Below are 21,105 nucleotides of genomic sequence, written 5' to 3'. Positions count from 1 at the left end.
TTCATTTCATTTCATTTCTTGGCATTTCCAAACCTCTTCATTCCATTTCATTTCATTTCATTTAATTTCATTTCATTTCATTTCATTTCATGGCATTTCCACACCTCTTCATTTCATTTCATTTCATTTCATTTCATTTCATTTCATTTCATTTCATTTCATTTGTTGGCATTTCCAAACCTCTTCATTTCATTTCATTTCATTTCATTTCATTTCATTTCATTTCATTTCATTTCATGGCATTTCCACACCTCTTCATTTAATTTCATTTCATTTCATTTCATTTCATTTCATTTCATTTCATTTCATTGTATTGCATTGCATTGCATTTCATTGCATTTCATTTCATTTCATTTCATTTCATTGTATTGCATTGCATTGCATTTCATTGCATTTCATTTCATTTCATTTCATTTCATTTCATTTCTTGGCATTTCCAAACGTCTTTATTTCATTTCATTTCTTGCCATTTCCAAACCTCTTCGTTTCATTTCATTTCATTTCATTTCATTTCATTTCATTTCATTTCATGGCATTTCCACACCTCTTTATTTCATTTCATTTCATTTCATTTCATGGCATTTCATTTCATTTCATTTCATGGCATTTCATTTCATTTCATTTCATGGCATTTCCACACCTCTTCATTTCATTTCATTTCATTTCATTTCATTTCATTTCATTTCATTTCGTTTCATTTCATTTCATTTCATGGCAATTCCACACCTCTTCATTTCATTTCATTTCATTTCATTTCATTTCATTTCATTTCATTTCATTTCATTTCATTTCATTGCATTGCATTTCATTGCATTTCATTGCATTTCATTGCATTTCATTTCATTTCATTTCTTGGCATTTCCAAACCTCTTCATTCCATTTAATTTCATTTCATTTCATTTCATTTCATTTCATTTCATTTCATTTCATTTCATTTCACGGCATTTCCACACCTCTTCATTTCATTTCATTTCATTTCATTTCATTTCATTTCATTTCATTTCATTCCATGGCATTTCATTTCATTTCATTTCATTTGTTGGCATTTCCAAACCTCTTCATTTCATTTCATTTCATTTCATTTCATTTCATTTCATGGCATTTCCACACCTCTTCATTTCATTTCATTTCATTTCATTTCATTTCATTTCATTTCATTTCATTTCATTGCATTTCATTGCATTTCATAGCAATTCATTTCATTTCATTTCTTGGCATTTCCAAACCTCTTTATTTCATTTCATTTCTTGCCATTTCCAAACCTCTTCTTTTCATTTCATTTCATTTCATTTCATTTCATTTCATTTCATTTCATTTCATTTCATTTCATTTCATGGCATTTCCACACCTCTTCATTTCATTTCATGGCATTTCATTTCATTTCATTTCATTTCATTTCATTTCATTTCATTTCATTTCATTTCATTGCATTGCATTTCATTGCATTTCATTGCATTTCATTTCATTTCATTTCTTGGCATTTCCAAACCTCTTCATTTCATTTCATTTCATTTCATTTCGTTTCATTTCATTTCATTTCATGGCAATTCCACACCTCTTCATTTCATTTCATTTCATTTCATTTCATTTCATTTCATTTCATTTCATTTCATTTTATTTCATTTCATTTCATTTCATTGCATTGCATTTCATTGCATTTCATTGCATTTCATTGCATTTCATTTCATTTCATTTCATTTCATTTCATTTCTTGGCATTTCCAAACCTCTTCATTCCATTTCATTTCATTTCATTTCATTTCATTTCATTTCATTTCATTTCATGGCATTTCCACACCTCTTCATTTCATTTCATTTCATTTCATTTCATTTCATTTCATTTCATTTCATTGCATTGCATTTCATTGCATTTCATAGCAATTCATTTCATTTCATTTCTTGCCATTTCCAATCCTCTTCTTTTCATTTCATTTCATTTCATTTCATTTCATTTCATTTCATTTCATTTCATTTCATGGCATTTCATTTCATTTCATTTCATTTCATTTCATTTCATTTCATTTCATTTCATTTCATTGCATTGCATTGCATTTCATTGCATTTCATTGCATTTCATTTCATTTCATTTCTTGGCATTTCCAAACCTCTTCATTCCATTTCATTTCATTTCATTTCATTTCATTTCATTTCATTTCATGGCATTTCCACACCTCTTCATTTCATTTCATTTCATTTCATTTCATTTCATTTCATTTCATTTCATTTCATGGCATTTCATTTCATTTCATTTGTTGGCATTTCCAAACCTCTTCATTTCATTTCATTTCATTTCATTTCATTTCATTTCATTTCATGGCATTTCCACACCTCTTCATTTAATTTCATTTCATTTCATTTCATTTCATTTCATTTCATTTCACTGCATTTCATTGCATTTCATAGCAATTCATTTCATTTCATTTCTTGGCATTTCCAAACCTCTTTATTTCATTTCATTTCTTGCCATTTCCAAACCTCTTCTTTTCATTTCATTTCATTTCATTTCATTTCATTTCATTTCATTTCATTTCATTTCATTTCATTTCATGGCATTTCATTTCATTTCATTTCATTTGTTGGCATTTCCAAACCTTTTCATTTCATTTTATTTTATTTCATTTCATTTCATTACATTTCATTTCATTTCATTTCATTTCATTTCATGGCATTTCCACACCTCTTCATTTCATTTCATTTCATTTCATTTCATTTCATTTCATTTCATTTCATTTCATTGCATTGCATTGCATTGCATTTCATTGCATTTCATTTCATTTCATTTCATTTCATTTCTTGGCATTTCCAAACCGCTTCATTCCATTTCATTTCATTTCATTTCATGGCATTTCCACACCACTTCATTTAAATACATTTCATTTCATTTCATTTCATTTCATTTTATTTCATTCCATGGCTTTTCCTCACCTTTTCATTTAATTTCATTTCATTTGTTTTAATTTAATTTAATTTCATTTCATTTCAATGCATTTCATTTCAATGGATTTCATTTCATTTCATGGAATTTCGTTTCATTTCATTTGTTGGCATTTCCAAACCTTTTCATTTCATTTTATTTCATTTCATTTCATTTCATTTCATTTTATTTCATGGCATTTCCACACCTCTTCATTTCATTTCATTTCATTTCATTTCATTGCATTTCATTGCATTTCATTGCATTGCATTTCATTTCATTTCTTGGCATTTCCAAACCTCTTCATTCCATTTCATTTCATTTGCATTGCATTTCATTGCATTTCATAGCAATTCATTTCATTTCATTTCTTGGCATTTCCAAACCTCTTTATTTCATTTCATTTCTTGCCGTTTCCAAACCTCTTCTTTTCATTTCATTTCATTTCATTTCATTTCATTTCATTTCATTTCATTTCATTTCATGGCATTTCATTGCATTTCATTTCATTTCAATTCATTTCATGGCATTTCCACACCTCTTCATTTCATTCCATTTCATTTCATTTCATTTCATTTCATTTCATTTCATTTCATGGCATTTCCACACCTCTTCATTTCATTTCATTTCATTTCATTTCATTTCATTTCATTTCATTTCATTTCATTGCATTGCATTGCATTGCATTGCATTTCATTTCATTGCATTGCATTGCATTTCATTTCATTTCATTTCATGGCATTTCCACACCTCTTCATTTCATTTCATTTCATTTCATTTCATTTCATTTCATTTCATTTCATTGCATTTCATTGCATTTCATTGCATTTCATAGCAATTCATTTCATTTCATTTCTTGGCATTTCCAAACCACTTTATTTCATTTCATTTCTTGCCATTTCCAAACCGCTTCATTTCATTTCATTTCATTTCATTTCATTTCATTTCATTTCATGGCATTTCCACACCTCTTCATTTCATTTCATTTCATTTCATTTCATTTCATTTCATTTCATTTCATGGCATTTCATTGCATTTCATTTCATTTCATTTCTTGGCATTTCCAAAACACTTCATTCCATTTCATTCCATTTCATTTCATTTCATTTCATTTCATTTCATTTCATTTCATGGCATTTCCACACCTCTTCATTTAAATACATTTCATTTCATTTCATTTCATTTCATTTCATTTGATTTCATGGCTTTTCCACACCTTTTAATTTAATTTAATTTAATTTAATTTAATTTCATTTCATTTCATTTCATTTCATTTCATGGAATTTCCACACCTCTTCATTTCATTTCATTTCATTTTATTTCATGGCATTTTCACACCTCTTCATTTCAATTCATTTCATTTCATTTCATGGCATTTCCACACCTCTTCATATAAATACATTTCATTTCATTTCATTTCATTGCATTTCATTTCATGGCATTTCATGGCATTTCATTTCATTTCATGGCATTTCCACACCTCTTCATTTCATTTCATTTCATTTCATTTCATTTCATTTCATTTCATTTCATTTCATTTCATGGCATTTCCACACCTCTTCATTTCATTTCATTTCATTTCATTTCATTTCATTTCATTTCATTACATTTCATTTCATTTCATTTCATGGCATTTACACACCTCTTCATTTCATTTAGTTCAATTTCAGTCTATTACATTTCATTTCATTTCATTACATTTCATTTCATTTCATTTCATTTCATTTCATGACTTTTCCACACCTCTTCATTTAAATACATTTCATTTCATTTCATTTCATTTCATTTCATTTCATTTCATTTCATTTCATGGCATTTCCACACCTCTTCATTTAAATACATTTCATTTCATTTCATTTCATTTCATTTCATTTCATTCCATGGCTTTTCCACACCTTTTCATTTCATTTCATTTCATTTCATTTCATTTCATTTCATTTCATTTCATTGCATTTCATTTCACTGGATTTCATTTCATTTCATGGCACTTCATTTCATTTAATTTGTTGGCATTTCCAAACCTTTTCATTTCATTTCATTTCATTTCGTTTCATTTCATTTCATTTCATTTGTTGGCATTTCATTTCATTATTTCATTTCATTTCATTTCATTTCATGGCATTTCCAAACCTCTTCATTTCATTTCATTTCATTTCATTTCATTTCATTTCATTTCATTTCATTTCATTTCATTTCATTGCATTGCATTGCATTGCATTGCATTTCATTTCATTGCATTGCATTGCATTTCATTTCATTTCATTTCATGGCATTTCCACACCTCTTCATTTCATTTCATTTCATTTCATTTCATTTCATTGCATTTCATTGCATTTCATTGCATTTCATAGCAATTCATTTCATTTCATTTCTTGGCATTTCCAAACCACTTTATTTCATTTCATTTCTTGCCATTTCCAAACCGCTTCATTTCATTTCATTTCATTTCATTTCATTTCATTTCATGGCATTTCCACACCTCTTCATTTCATTTCATTTCATTTCATTTCATTTCATTTCATGGCATTTCATTGCATTTCATTTCATTTCATTTCTTGGCATTTCCAAAACACTTCATTCCATTTCATTCCATTTCATTTCATTTCATTTCATTTCATTTCATTTCATTTCATTTCATGGCATTTCCACACCTCTTCATTTAAATACATTTCATTTCATTTCATTTCATTTCATTTCATTTGATTTCATGGCTTTTCCACACCTTTTAATTTAATTTAATTTAATTTAATTTAATTTAATTTCATTTCATTTCATTTCATTTCATGGAATTTCCACACCTCTTCATTTCATTTCATTTCATTTTATTTCATGGCATTTTCACACCTCTTCATTTCAATTCATTTCATTTCATTTCATGGCATTTCCACACCTCTTCATATAAATACATTTCATTTCATTTCATTTCATTGCATTTCATTTCATGGCATTTCATGGCATTTCATTTCATTTCATGGCATTTCCACACCTCTTCATTTCATTTCATTTCATTTCATTTCATTTCATTTCATTTCATTTCATTTCATTTCATTTCATGGCATTTCCACACCTCTTCATTTCATTTCATTTCATTTCATTTCATTTCATTTCATTTCATTTCATTTCATTTCATTTCATTTCATTACATTTCATTTCATTTCATTTCATGGCATTTACACACCTCTTCATTTCATTTAGTTCAATTTCAGTCTATTACATTTCATTTCATTTCATTACATTTCATTTCATTTCATTTCATTTCATTTCATGACTTTTCCACACCTCTTCATTTAAATACATTTCATTTCATTTCATTTCATTTCATTTCATTTCATTTCATTTCATGGCATTTCCACACCTCTTCATTTAAATACATTTCATTTTATTTCATTTCATTTCATTTCATTTCATTCCATGGCTTTTCCACACCTTTTCATTTAATTTAATTTAATTTAATTTCATTTCATTTCATTTCATTTCATTTCATTTCATTTCATTGCATTTCATTTCACTGGATTTCATTTCATTTCATGGCACTTCATTTCATTTAATTTGTTGGCATTTCCAAACCTTTTCATTTCATTTCATTTCATTTCGTTTCATTTCATTTCATTTCATTTGTTGGCATTTCATTTCATTATTTCATTTCATTTCATTTCATTTCATGGCATTTCCAAACCTCTTCATTTCATTTCATTTCATTTCATTTCATTTCATTTCATTTCATTTCATTTCATTGCACTGCATTGCATTGCATTGCATTTCATTTCATTGCATTGCATTGCATTTCATTTCATTTCATTTCATGGCATTTCCACACCTCTTCATTTCATTTCATTTCATTTCATTTCATTTCATTTCATTTCATTTCATTTCATTTCATTGCATTTCATTGCATTTCATTGCATTTCATAGCAATACATTTCATTTCATTTCATTTCATTTCTTGGCATTTCCAAACCACTTTATTTCATTTCATTTCTTGCCATTTCCAAACCGCTTCATTTCATTTCATTTCATTTCATTTCATTTCATTTCATTTCATTTCATGGCATTTCCACACCTCTTCATTTCATTTCATTTCATTTCATTTCATTTCATGGCATTTCCACACCTCTTCATTTCATTTCATTTCATTTCATTTCATTTCATTTCATTTCATTTCATTTCATTTCATTTCATTGCATTGCATTGCATTGCATTGCATTGCATTTCATTTCATTGCATTGCATTGCATTTCATTTCATTTCATTTCATGGCATTTCCACACCTCTTCATTTCATTTCATTTCATTTCATTTCATTTCATTTCATTTCATTTCATTTCATTTCATTTCATTGCATTTCATTGCATTTCATAGCAATACATTTCATTTCATTTCATTTCATTTCTTGGCATTTCCAAACCACTTTATTTCATTTCATTTCTTGCCATTTCCAAACCGCTTCATTTCATTTCATTTCATTTCATTTCATTTCATTTCATTTCATGGCATTTCCACACCTCTTCATTTCATTTCATTTCATTTCATTTCATTTCATTTCATTTCATTTCATTTCATTTCATGGCATTTCATTGCATTTCATTTCATTTCATTTCTTGGCATTTCCAAAACACTTCATTCCATTTCATTCCATTTCATTTCATTTCATTTCATTTCATTTCATTTCATTTCATTTCATTTCATGGCATTTCCACACCTCTACATTTAAATACATTTCATTTCATTTCATTTCATTTCATTTCATTTCATTTCATTCCATGGCTTTTCCACACCTTTTAATTTAATTCAATTTAATTTCATTTCATTTCATTTCATTTCATTTCATTTCATTTCATTTCATGGCATTTCATTTCATTTCATGGCATTTTCACACCTCTTCTTTTCAATTCATTTCATTTCATTTCATGGCATTTCCACACCTCTTCATATAAATACATATCATTTCATTTCATTTCATTGCATTTCATTTCATGGCATTTCATGGCATTTCATGGCATTTCATTTCATTTCATGGCATTTCCACACCTCTTCATTTCATTTCATTTCATTTCATTTCATTTCATTTCATTTCATTTCATTTCATTTCATTCCATGGCTTTTCCACACCTTTTAATTTAATTTAATTTAATTTAATTTAATTTCATTTCATTTCATTTCATTTCATTGCATTTCATTTCACTGGATTTCATTTCATTTCATGGCATTTCATTTCATTTAATTTGTTGGCATTTCCAAACCTTTTCATTTCATTTTATTTTATTTCATTTCATTTCATTTCATTTCATTTCATTTCATGGCATTTCATTGCATTTCATTTCATTTTACTTCATTTCATTTCATTTCATTATTTCATTTCATTTCATTTCATTTCATGGCATTTCCACACCTCTTCATTTCATTTCATTTCATTTCATTTCATTTCATTTCATTTCATTTCATTTCATTTCATTTCATTCCATGGCTTTTCCACACCTTTTCATTTAATTTCATTTCATTTCATTTCATTTCATTTCATTTCATTTCATTTCATTTCATTTCATGGCATTTCATTTCATTTCATTTCATTTCATTTCATTTCATTTCATTTCATTTCATTTCATTTCATGGCATTTCATTTCATTTCATTTGTTGGCATTTCCAAACCTCTTCATTTCATTTCATTTCATTTCATTTCATTTCATTTCATTTCATTTCATTTCATTTCATTTCATATCATTTCATTTCATTTCATTTCATGGCATTTCCACACCTCTTCATTTCATTTCATTTCATTTCATTTCTTTTCATTTCATTTCATTTCATTTCATTGCATTGCATTTCATTGCATTGCATTTTATTGCATTTCATTGCATTTCATTTCATTTCATTTGTTGGCATTTCCAAACCTTTTCATTTCATTTTATTTTATTTCATTTCATTTCATTACATTTCATTTCATTTCATTTCATTTCATTTCATTTCATTTCATGGCATTTCCACACCTCTTCATTTCATTTCATTTCATTGCATTGCATTGCATTGCATTTCATTGCATTTCATTGCATTTCATTTCTTGACATTTCCAAACCTCTTCATTCCATTTCATTTCATTTCATTTCATTTCATTTCATTTCATGGAATTTCCACACCTCTTTATTTCATTTCATTTCATTTCATTTCATGGCATTTCCACACCTCTTCATTTAAATACATTACATTTCATTTCATTTCATTTCATTCCATGGCTTTTCCACACCTTTTCATTTAATTTCATTTCATTTGATTTAATTTAATATCATTTCATTTCGTTTCATTTCATTTCATTGCATTTCATTTCACTGGATTTCATTTCATTTCATGGAATTTCGTTTCATTTCATTTGTTGGCATTTCCAAACCTTTTCATTTCATTTCATTTCATTTCATTTCATTTCATTTCATTTCATTTCATTTCATTTCATTTCATTTCATTTCATGGCATTTCCACACCTCTTCATTTCATTTCATTTCATTTCTTTTTAATTCATTTCATTTCATTTCATTTCATTTCATTTCATTTCTTGGGATTTCCAAACCTCTTCATTTCATTTCATTTCATTTGCATTGCATTTCATTGCATTTCATAGCAATTCATTTCATTTCATTTCTTGGCATTTCCAAACCACTTTATTTCATTTCATTTCTTGCCATTTCCAAACCGCTTCATTTCATTTCATTTCATTTCATTTCATTTCATTTCATTTCATTTCATTTCATTTCATTTCATTTCATGGCATTTCCACACCTCTTCATTTCATTTCATTTCATTTCATTTCATTTCATTTCATTTCATGGCATTTCATTGCATTTCATTACATTTCATTTCTTGGCATTTCCAAAACACTTCATTCCATTTCATACCATTTCATTTCATTTCATTTCATTTCATTTCATTTCATTTCATGGCATTTCCACACCTCTTCATTTAAATACATTTCATTTCATTTCATTTCATTTCATTTCATTTCATTCCATGGCTTTTCCACACCTTTTAATTTAATTTAATTTAATTTAATTTAATTTCATTTCATTTCATTTCATTACATTGCATTTCATTTCATTTCATTTCATTTCATGGCATTTCATTGCATTTCATTTCATTTCATTTCATTTCATGGCATTTCCACACCTCTTCATTTAAATACATTTCATTTCATGGCATTTCATTTCATTCCATGGCTTTTCCACACCTTTTAATTTAATTTAATTTAATTTCATTTCATTTCATTTCATTTCGTTGCATTGCATTTCATTGCATTTCATTGCATTTCATTTCATTTCATTTCTTGGCATTTCATAACCTCTTCATTCCATTTCATTTCATTTCATTTCATTTCATTTCATTTCATTTCATTTCATTTCATTTCATTTCATGGCATTTCCAAACCTCTTCATTTCATTTCATTTCATTTCATTGCATTTCTAAACCTCTTTATTTCTTTTCATTTCACTTCATTGCATTGCATTTTCACACCTATTCATTTCATTTCATTTCATTTCATTTCATTTCATTATTTCATTTCATTTCATTTCATTTCATGGCATTTCCACACCTCTTCATTTCATTTCATTTCATTTCATTTCATTTCATTTCATTTCATTTCATTTCATTTCATTGCATTGCATTTCATTGCATTTCAATTCATTTCATTTGCTGGCATTTCCAAACCTTTTCATTTCATTTTATTTCATTTTATTTCATTTCATTACATTTCATTTCATTTCATTTCATTTCATTACATTTCATTTCATTTCATTTCATGGCATTTCCACACCTCTTCATTACATTTCATTTCATTTCATTTCATTTCATTTCATTTCATTTCATTTCATTTCATTTCATTGCATTGCATTTCATTGCATTTCATTTCATTTCATTTCTTGGCATTTCCAAACCTCTTCATTCCATTTCATTTCATTTCATGGCATTTCCACGCCACTTCATTTAAATACATTCCATTTCATTTCATTTCATTTCATTTCATTTCATTTCATTTCATTTCATTTCATTTCATTCCATGGCTTTTCCACACCTTTTCATTTAATTTCATTTCATTTGATTTAATTTAATTTAATTTCATTTCATTTCAATGCATTTCATTTCACTGGATTTCATTTCATTTCATGGAATTTCGTTTCATTTCATTTGTTGGCATTTCCAAACCTTTTCATTTCATTTCATTTCATTTCATTTCATTTCATTTCATTTCATTTCATTTCAATTCATTTCATGGCATTTCATTGCATTTCATTTCATTTCATTTCATTTCATGGCATTTCCACACCTCTTCATTTCATTCCATTTCATTTCATTTCATTTCATTTCATTTCATTTCATTTCATTTCATTTCATTTCATTTCATGGCATTTCCACACCTCTTCATTTCATTTCATTTCATTTCTTGGCATTTCCAAAACACTTCATTCCATTTCATTCCATTTCATTTCATTTCATTTCATTTCATTTCATTTCATTTCATTTCATTTCATTTCATGGCATTTCCACACCACTTCATTTCATTTCATTTCATTTCATTTCATTTCATTTCATTTCATTTCATTTCATTGCATTGCATTGCATTTCATTCCATTTCATTTCATTTCATTTCATTTCATTTCATTTCATTTCATTTCATTGCATTGCATTTCATTGCATTGCATTTCATTTCATTTCATTGCATTTCATTTCATTTCATTTCATGGCATTTCCACACCTCTTCATTCCATTTCATTTCATTTCATTTCATTTCATTTCATTTCATTTCATTTCATTTCATTTCATGGCATTTCCACACCTCTTCATTTCCTTTCATTTTATTTTATTTCATTTCATTTCATTTCATTTCATTTCATTTCATTTCATTTCATTTCATGGCATTTCCACACCATTTCATTTCATTTCATTTCATTTCATTTCATTTCATTTCATTGCATTGCATTGCATTTCATTGCATTTCATTGCATTTCATTTCATTTCATTTCTTGGCATTTCCAAACCTCTTCATTCCATTTCATTTCATTTGCATTGCATTTCATTGCATTTCATAGCAATTCATTTCATTTCATTTCTTGGCATTTCCAAACCTCTTTATTTCATTTCATTTCTTGCCATTTCCAAACCTCTTCATTTCATTTCATTTCATTTCAATTCATTTCATTTCATTTCATATCATTTCATTTCATGGCATTTCCACACCTCTTTATTTCATTTCATTTCATTTCATTTCATTTCATTTCATTTCATTTCATTTCATTTCATTTCATGGCATTTCCACACCTCTTCATTTCATTTCATTTCATTTCATTTCATTTCATTTCATTTCATTTCATTTCATTGCATTGCATTTCATTGCATTTCATTTCATTTCATTTCTTGGCATTTTTAAACCTCTTCATTCCATTTCATTTCATTTCATTTCATTTCATTTCATGGCATTTCATTTCATTTCATTTGTTGGCATTTCCAAACCTCTTCATTTCATTTCATTTCATTTCATTTCATTTCATTTCATTTCATTTCATTTCATTTCATGGCATTTCATTTCATTTCATTTGTTGGCATTTCCAAACCTCTTCATTCCATTTCATTTCATTTCATGGCATTTCATCACCTCTTTATTTCATTTCATTTCATTTCATTTCATGGCATTTCCACGCCACTTCATTTAAATACATTCCATTTCATTTCATTTCATTTCATTTCATTTCATTTCATTTCATTTCATTCCATGGCTTTTCCACACCTTTTCATTTAATTTCATTTCATTTGATTTAATTTAATTTAATTTCATTTCATTTCAATGCATTTCATTTCACTGGATTTCATTTCATTTCATGGAATTTCGTTTCATTTCATTTGTTGGCATTTCCAAACCTTTTCATTTCATTTCATTTCAATTCATTTCATTTCATTTCATTTCATTTCATTTCAATTCATTTCATGGCATTTCATTGCATTTCATTTCATTTCATTTCATTTCATGGCATTTCCACACCTCTTCATTTCATTCCATTTCATTTCATTTCATTTCATTTCATTTCATTTCATTTCATTTCATTTCATGGCATTTCCACACCTCTTCATTTCATTTCATTTCATTTCTTGGCATTTCCAAAACACTTCATTCCATTTCATTCCATTTCATTTCATTTCATTTCATTTCATTTCATTTCATTTCATTTCATTTCATGGCATTTCCACACCTCTTCATTTCATTTCATTTCATTTCATTTCATTTCATTTCATTTCATTTCATTTCATTTCATTTCATTGCATTGCATTGCATTTCATTCCATTTCATTTCATTTCATTTCATTTCATTTCATTTCATTTCATTTCATTTCATTTCATTGCATTGCATTTCATTGCATTGCATTTCATTTCATTTCATTGCATTTCATTTCATTTCATTTCATGGCATTTCCACACCTCTTCATTCCATTTCATTTCATTTCATTTCATTTCATTTCATTTCATTTCATTTCATTTCATTTCATGGCATTTCCACACCTCTTCATTTCCTTTCATTTTATTTTATTTCATTTCATTTCATTTCATTTCATTTCATTTCATTTCATTTCATTTCATTTCATTTCATGGCATTTCCACACCTCTTCATTTCATTTCATTTCATTTCATTTCATTTCATTTCATTGCATTGCATTGCATTTCATTGCATTTCATTGCATTTCATTTCATTTCATTTCTTGGCATTTCCAAACCTCTTCATTCCATTTCATTTCATTTGCATTGCATTTCATTGCATTTCATAGCAATTCATTTCATTTCATTTCTTGGCATTTCCAAACCTCTTTATTTCATTTCATTTCTTGCCATTTCCAAACCTCTTCATTTCATTTCATTTCATTTCATTTCATTTCATTTCATTTCATTTCATTTCATTTCATATCATTTCATTTCATGGCATTTCCACACCTCTTTATTTCATTTCATTTCATTTCATTTCATTTCATTTCATTTCATTTCATGGCATTTCATTTCATTTCATTTCATTTCATTTCATGGCATTTCCACACCTCTTCATTTCATTTCATTTCATTTCATTTCATTTCATTTCATTTCATTTCATTTCATTTCATTTCATGGCATTTCCACACCTCTTCATTTCATTTCATTTCATTTCATTTCATTTCATTTCATTTCATTTCATTTCATTGCATTGCATTGCATTTCATTGCATTTCATTTCATTTCATTTCTTGGCATTTTTAAACCTCTTCATTCCATTTCATTTCATTTCATTTCATTTCATTTCATTTCATGGCATTTCATTTCATTTCATTTGTTGGCATTTCCAAACCTCTTCATTTCATTTCATTTCATTTCATTTCATTTCATTTCATTTCATGGCATTTCATTTCATTTCATTTGTTGGCATTTCCAAACCTCTTCATTTCATTTCATTTGATTTCATTTCATTTCATTTCATTTCATTTCATTTCATTGCATTTCATTGCATTTCATAGCAATTCATTTCATTTCATTTCTTGGCATTTCCAAACCTCTTTATTTCATTTCATTTCTTGCCATTTCCAAACCGCTTCATTTCATTTCATTTCATTTCATTTCATTTCATTTCATTTCATTTCATTTCATTTCATGGCATTTCCACACCTCTTCATTTAAATACATTTCATTTCATTTCATTTCATTTCATTTCATTCCATGGCTTTTATACACCTTTTCATTTAATTTAATTTAATTTAATTTAATTTCATTTCATTTCATTTCATTTCATTTCATTTCATGGCATTTCCACACCTCTTCATTTCATTTCATTTCATTTCATTGCATTTCATTGCATTTCATAGCAATTCATTTCATTTCATTTCTTGGCATTTCCAAACCTCTTTATTTCATTTCATTTCTTGCCATTTCCAAACCGCTTCATTTCATTTCATTTCATTTCATTTCATTTCATGGCATTTCCACACCTCTTCATTAATTTCATTTCATTTCATTTCATTTCATTTCATTTCATGGCATTTCATTGCATTTCATTTCATTTCATTTCTTGGCATTTCCAAAACACTTCATTCCATTTCATTCCATTTCATTTCATTTCATTTCATTTCATTTCATTCCATGGCTTTTCCACCCCTTTTCATTTAATTTAATTTAATTTAATTTAATTTAATTTAATTTAATTTCATTTCATTTCATTTCATTTCATTGCATTTCATTTCATTTCATTTCATTTCTTGGCATTTCCAAAACACTTCATTCCATTTCATTCCATTTCATTTCATGGCATTTCCACACCTCTTCATTTAAATACATTTCATTTCATTTCATTTCATTTCATTCCATGGCTTTTCCACACCTTTTAATTTAATTTAATTTAATTTAATTTCATTTCATTTCATTTCATTTAATTTCATTTCATTTCATTTCATGGCATTTCCACAACTCTTCATTTAAATACATTTCATTTCATTTCATTTCATTTCGTTGCATTGCATTTCATTGCATTTCATTGCATTTCATTTCATTTCATTTCTTGGCATTTCCAAACCAATTCATTCCATTTCATTTCATTTCATTTCATTTCATTTCATTTCATTTCATTTCATTTCATGGCATTTCCAAACCCCTTCATTTCATTTCATTTCATTTCATGGCATTTCTATGCCTCTTTATTTCTTTTCATTTCACTTCATTGCATTGCATTTTCACACCTATTCATTTCATTTCATTTCATTTCATTTCATTTCATTTCATTTCATTTCATTTCATTTCATTATTTCATTTCATTTCATTTCATGGCATTTCCACACCTCGTCATTTCATTTCATTTCATTTCATTTCATTTCATTTCATTTCATTGCATTTCATTGCATTGCATTGCATTGCATTGCATTGCATTGCATTTCATTGCATTTCATTTCATTTCATTTGTTGGCATTTCCAAACCTTTTCATTTCATTTTATTTTACTTCATTTCATTTCATTACATTTCATTTCATTTCATTTCATTTCATTTCATTTCATGGCATTTCCACACCTCTTCATTTCATTTCATTTCATTTCATTTCATTTCATGGCATTTCTACACCTCTTTATTTCTTTTCATTTCATTTTATTGCATTTCATATCATTTCATTTCATTTCATTTCATTTCATTTCATTATTTCATTTCATTTCATTTCATTTCATGGCATTTCATTGCATTTCATTTCATTTCATTTCATTTCATTTCATTTCATTTCATTTCATGGCATTTCCACACCTCTTCATTTCATTCCATTTCATTTCATTTCATTTCATTTCATTTCATTTCATTTCATTTCATGGCATTTCCACACCTCTTCATTTCATTTCATTTCATTTCATTTCATTTCATGGCATTTCATTGCATTTCATTTCATTTCATTTCTTGGCATTTCCAAAACACTTCATTCCATTTCATTCCATTTCATTTCATTTCATTTCATTTCATTTCATTTCATTTCATGGCATTTCCACACCTCTTCATTTAAATACATTTCATTTCATTTCATTTCATTTCATTTCATTTGATTTCATGGCTTTTCCACACCTTTTAATTTAATTTAATTTAATTTAATTTAATTTAATTTCATTTCATTTCATTTCATTTCATGGAATTTCCACACCTCTTCATTTCATTTCATTTCATTTTATTTCATGGCATTTTCACACCTCTTCATTTCAATTCATTTCATTTCATTTCATGGCATTTCCACACCTCTTCATATAAATACATTTCATTTCATTTCATTTCATTGCATTTCATTTCATGGCATTTCATGGCATTTCATTTCATTTCATGGCATTTCCACACCTCTTCATTTCATTTCATTTCATTTCATTTCATTTCATTTCATTTCATTTCATTTCATTTCATTTCATGGCATTTCCACACCTCTTCATTTCATTTCATTTCATTTCATTTCATTTCATTTCATTTCATTTCATTTCATTTCATTTCATTTCATTTCATTTCATTTCATTTCATGGCATTTACACACCTCTTCATTTCATTTAGTTCAATTTCAGTCTATTACATTTCATTTCATTTCATTACATTTCATTTCATTTCATTTCATTTCATTTCATGACTTTTCCACACCTCTTCATTTAAATACATTTCATTTCATTTCATTTCATTTCATTTCATTTCATTTCATGGCATTTCCACACCTCTTCATTTAAATACATTTCATTTTATTTCATTTCATTTCATTTCATTTCATTCCATGGCTTTTCCACACCTTTTCATTTAATTTAATTTAATTTCATTTCATTTCATTTCATTTCATTTCATTTCATTTCATTTCATTGCATTTCATTTCACTGGATTTCATTTCATTTCATGGCACTTCATTTCATTTAATTTGTTGGCATTTCCAAACCTTTTCATTTCATTTCATTTCATTTCGTTTCATTTCATTTCATTTCATTTGTTGGCATTTCATTTCATTATTTCATTTCATTTCATTTCATTTCATGGCATTTCCAAACCTCTTCATTTCATTTCATTTCATTTCATTTCATTTCATTTCATTTCATTTCATTTCATTTCATTTCATTGCATTGCATTGCATTGCATTGCATTTCATTTCATTGCATTGCATTGCATTTCATTTCATTTCATTTCATGGCATTTCCACACCTCTTCATTTCATTTCATTTCATTTCATTTCATTTCATTTCATTTCATTTCATTTCATTTCATTGCATTTCATTGCATTTCATTGCATTTCATAGCAATTCATTTCATTTCATTTCTTGGCATTTCCAAACCACTTTATTTCATTTCATTTCTTGCCATTTCCAAACCGCTTCATTTCATTTCATTTCATTTCATTTCATTTCATTTCATTTCATGGCATTTCCACACCTCTTCATTTCATTTCATTTCATTTCATTTCATTTCATGGCATTTCCACACCTCTTCATTTCATTTCATTTCATTTCATTTCATTTCATTTCATTTCATTTCATTTCATTTCATTTCATTGCATTGCATTGCATTGCATTTCATTTCATTGCATTGCATTGCATTTCATTTCATTTCATTTCATGGCATTTCCACACCTCTTCATTTCATTTCATTTCATTTCATTTCATTTCATTTCATTTCATTTCATTTCATTTCATTTCATTTCATTTCATTTCATTGCATTTCATTGCATTTCATAGCAATACATTTCATTTCATTTCATTTCATTTCTTGGCATTTCCAAACCACTTTATTTCATTTCATTTCTTGCCATTTCCAAACCGCTTCATTTCATTTCATTTCATTTCATTTCATTTCATTTCATTTCATGGCATTTCCACACCTCTTCATTTCATTTCATTTCATTTCATTTCATTTCATTTCATTTCATTTCATTTCATTTCATGGCATTTCATTGCATTTCATTTCATTTCATTTCTTGGCATTTCCAAAACACTTCATTCCATTTCATTCCATTTCATTTCATTTCATTTCATTTCATTTCATTTCATTTCATTTCATGGCATTTCCACACCTCTACATTTAAATACATTTCATTTCATTTCATTTCATTTCATTCCATGGCTTTTCCACACCTTTTAATTTAATTCAATTTAATTTCATTTCATTTCATTTCATTTCATTTCATTTCATTTCATTTCATGGCATTTCATTTCATTTCATGGCATTTTCACACCTCTTCTTTTCAATTCATTTCATTTCATTTCATGGCATTTCCACACCTCTTCATATAAATACATATCATTTCATTTCATTTCATTGCATTTCATTTCATGGCATTTCATGGCATTTCATGGCATTTCATTTCATTTCATGGCATTTCCACACCTCTTCATTTCATTTCATTTCATTTCATTTCATTTCATTTCATTTCATTTCATTTCATTCCATGGCTTTTCCACACCTTTTAATTTAATTTAATTTAATTTAATTTAATTTAATTTCATTTCATTTCATTTCATTGCATTTCATTTCACTGGATTTCATTTCATTTCATGGCATTTCATTTCATTTAATTTGTTGGCATTTCCAAACCTTTTCATTTCATTTTATTTTATTTCATTTCATTTCATTTCATTTCATTTCATTTCATGGCATTTCATTGCATTTCATTTCATTTTACTTCATTTCATTTCATTTCATTATTTCATTTCATTTCATTTCATTTCATGGCATTTCCACACCTCTTCATTTCATTTCATTTCATTTCATTTCATTTCATTTCATTTCATTTCATTCCATGGCTTTTCCACACCTTTTCATTTAATTTCATTTCATTTCATTTCATTTCATTTCATTTCATTTCATTTCATTTCATGGCATTTCATTTCATTTCATTTCATTTCATTTCATTTCATTTCATTTCATTTCATTTCATTTCATTTCATGGCATTTCATTTCATTTCATTTGTTGGCATTTCCAAACCTCTTCATTTCATTTCATTTCATTTCATTTCATTTCATTTCATTTCATTTCATTTCATATCATTTCATTTCATTTCATTTCATGGCATTTCCACACCTCTTCATTTCATTTCATTTCATTTCATTTCTTTTCATTTCATTTCATTTCATTTCATTGCATTGCATTTCATTGCATTGCATTTTATTGCATTTCATTGCATTTCATTTCATTTCATTTGTTGGCATTTCCAAACCTTTTCATTTCATTTTATTTTATTTCATTTCATTTCATTACATTTCATTTCATTTCATTTCATTTCATGGCATTTCCACACCTCTTCATTTCATTTCATTTCATTGCATTGCATTGCATTGCATTTCATTGCATTTCATTGCATTTCATTTCTTGACATTTCCAAACCTCTTCATTCCATTTCATTTCATTTCATTTCATTTCATTTCATTTCATGGAATTTCCACACCTCTTTATTTCATTTCATTTCATTTCATTTCATGGCATTTCCACACCTCTTCATTTAAATACATTACATTTCATTTCATTTCATTTCATTTCATTTCATTCCATGGCTTTTCCACACCTTTTCATTTAATTTCATTTCATTTGATTTAATTTAATATCATTTCATTTCGTTTCATTTCATTTCATTGCATTTCATTTCACTGGATTTCATTTCATTTCATGGAATTTCGTTTCATTTCATTTGTTGGCATTTCCAAACCTTTTCATTTCATTTCATTTCATTTCATTTCATTTCATTTCATTTCATTTCATTTCATTTCATTTCATGGCATTTCCACACCTCTTCATTTCATTTCATTTCATTTCTTTTTAATTCATTTCATTTCATTTCATTTCATTGCATTGCATTGCATTGCATTGCATTGCATTTCATTGCATTTCATTTCATTTCATTTCTTGGGATTTCCAAACCTCTTCATTTCATTTCATTTCATTTGCATTGCATTTCATTGCATTTCATAGCAATTCATTTCATTTCATTTCTTGGCATTTCCAAACCACTTTATTTCATTTCATTTCTTGCCATTTCCAAACCGCTTCATTTCATTTCATTTCATTTCATTTCATTTCATTTCATTTCATTTCATTTCATTTCATGGCATTTCCACACCTCTTCATTTCATTTCATTTCATTTCATTTCATTTCATTTCATTTCATTTCATTTCATGGCATTTCATTGCATTTCATTACATTTCATTTCTTGGCATTTCCAAAACACTTCATTCCATTTCATACCATTTCATTTCATTTCATTTCATTTCATTTCATGGCATTTCCACACCTCTTCATTTAAATACATTTCATTTCATTTCATTTCATTTCATTTCATTTCATTCCATGGCTTTTCCACACCTTTTAATTTAATTTAATTTAATTTAATTTAATTTCATTTCATTTCATTTCATTACATTGCATTTCATTTCATTTCATTTCATTTCATGGCATTTCATTGCATTTCATTTCATTTCATTTCATTTCATGGCATTTCCACACCTCTTCATTTAAATACATTTCATTTCATGGCATTTCATTTCATTCCATGGCTTTTCCACACCTTTTAATTTAATTTAATTTAATTTCATTTCATTTCATTTCATTTCGTTGCATTGCATTTCATTGCATTTCATTGCATTTCATTTCATTTCATTTCTTGGCATTTCATAACCTCTTCATTCCATTTCATTTCATTTCATTTCATTTCATTTCATTTCATTTCATTTCATT

The sequence above is a fragment of the Cyrtonyx montezumae genome, unplaced genomic scaffold (genome assembly GCF_038088225.1).
Source record: "Cyrtonyx montezumae isolate F1298 unplaced genomic scaffold, pur_monq_1.0 scaffold_27, whole genome shotgun sequence".
Lineage (NCBI taxonomy): Eukaryota > Metazoa > Chordata > Aves > Galliformes > Odontophoridae > Cyrtonyx > Cyrtonyx montezumae.
Note: the sequence above shows the minus strand (reverse complement) of the source record.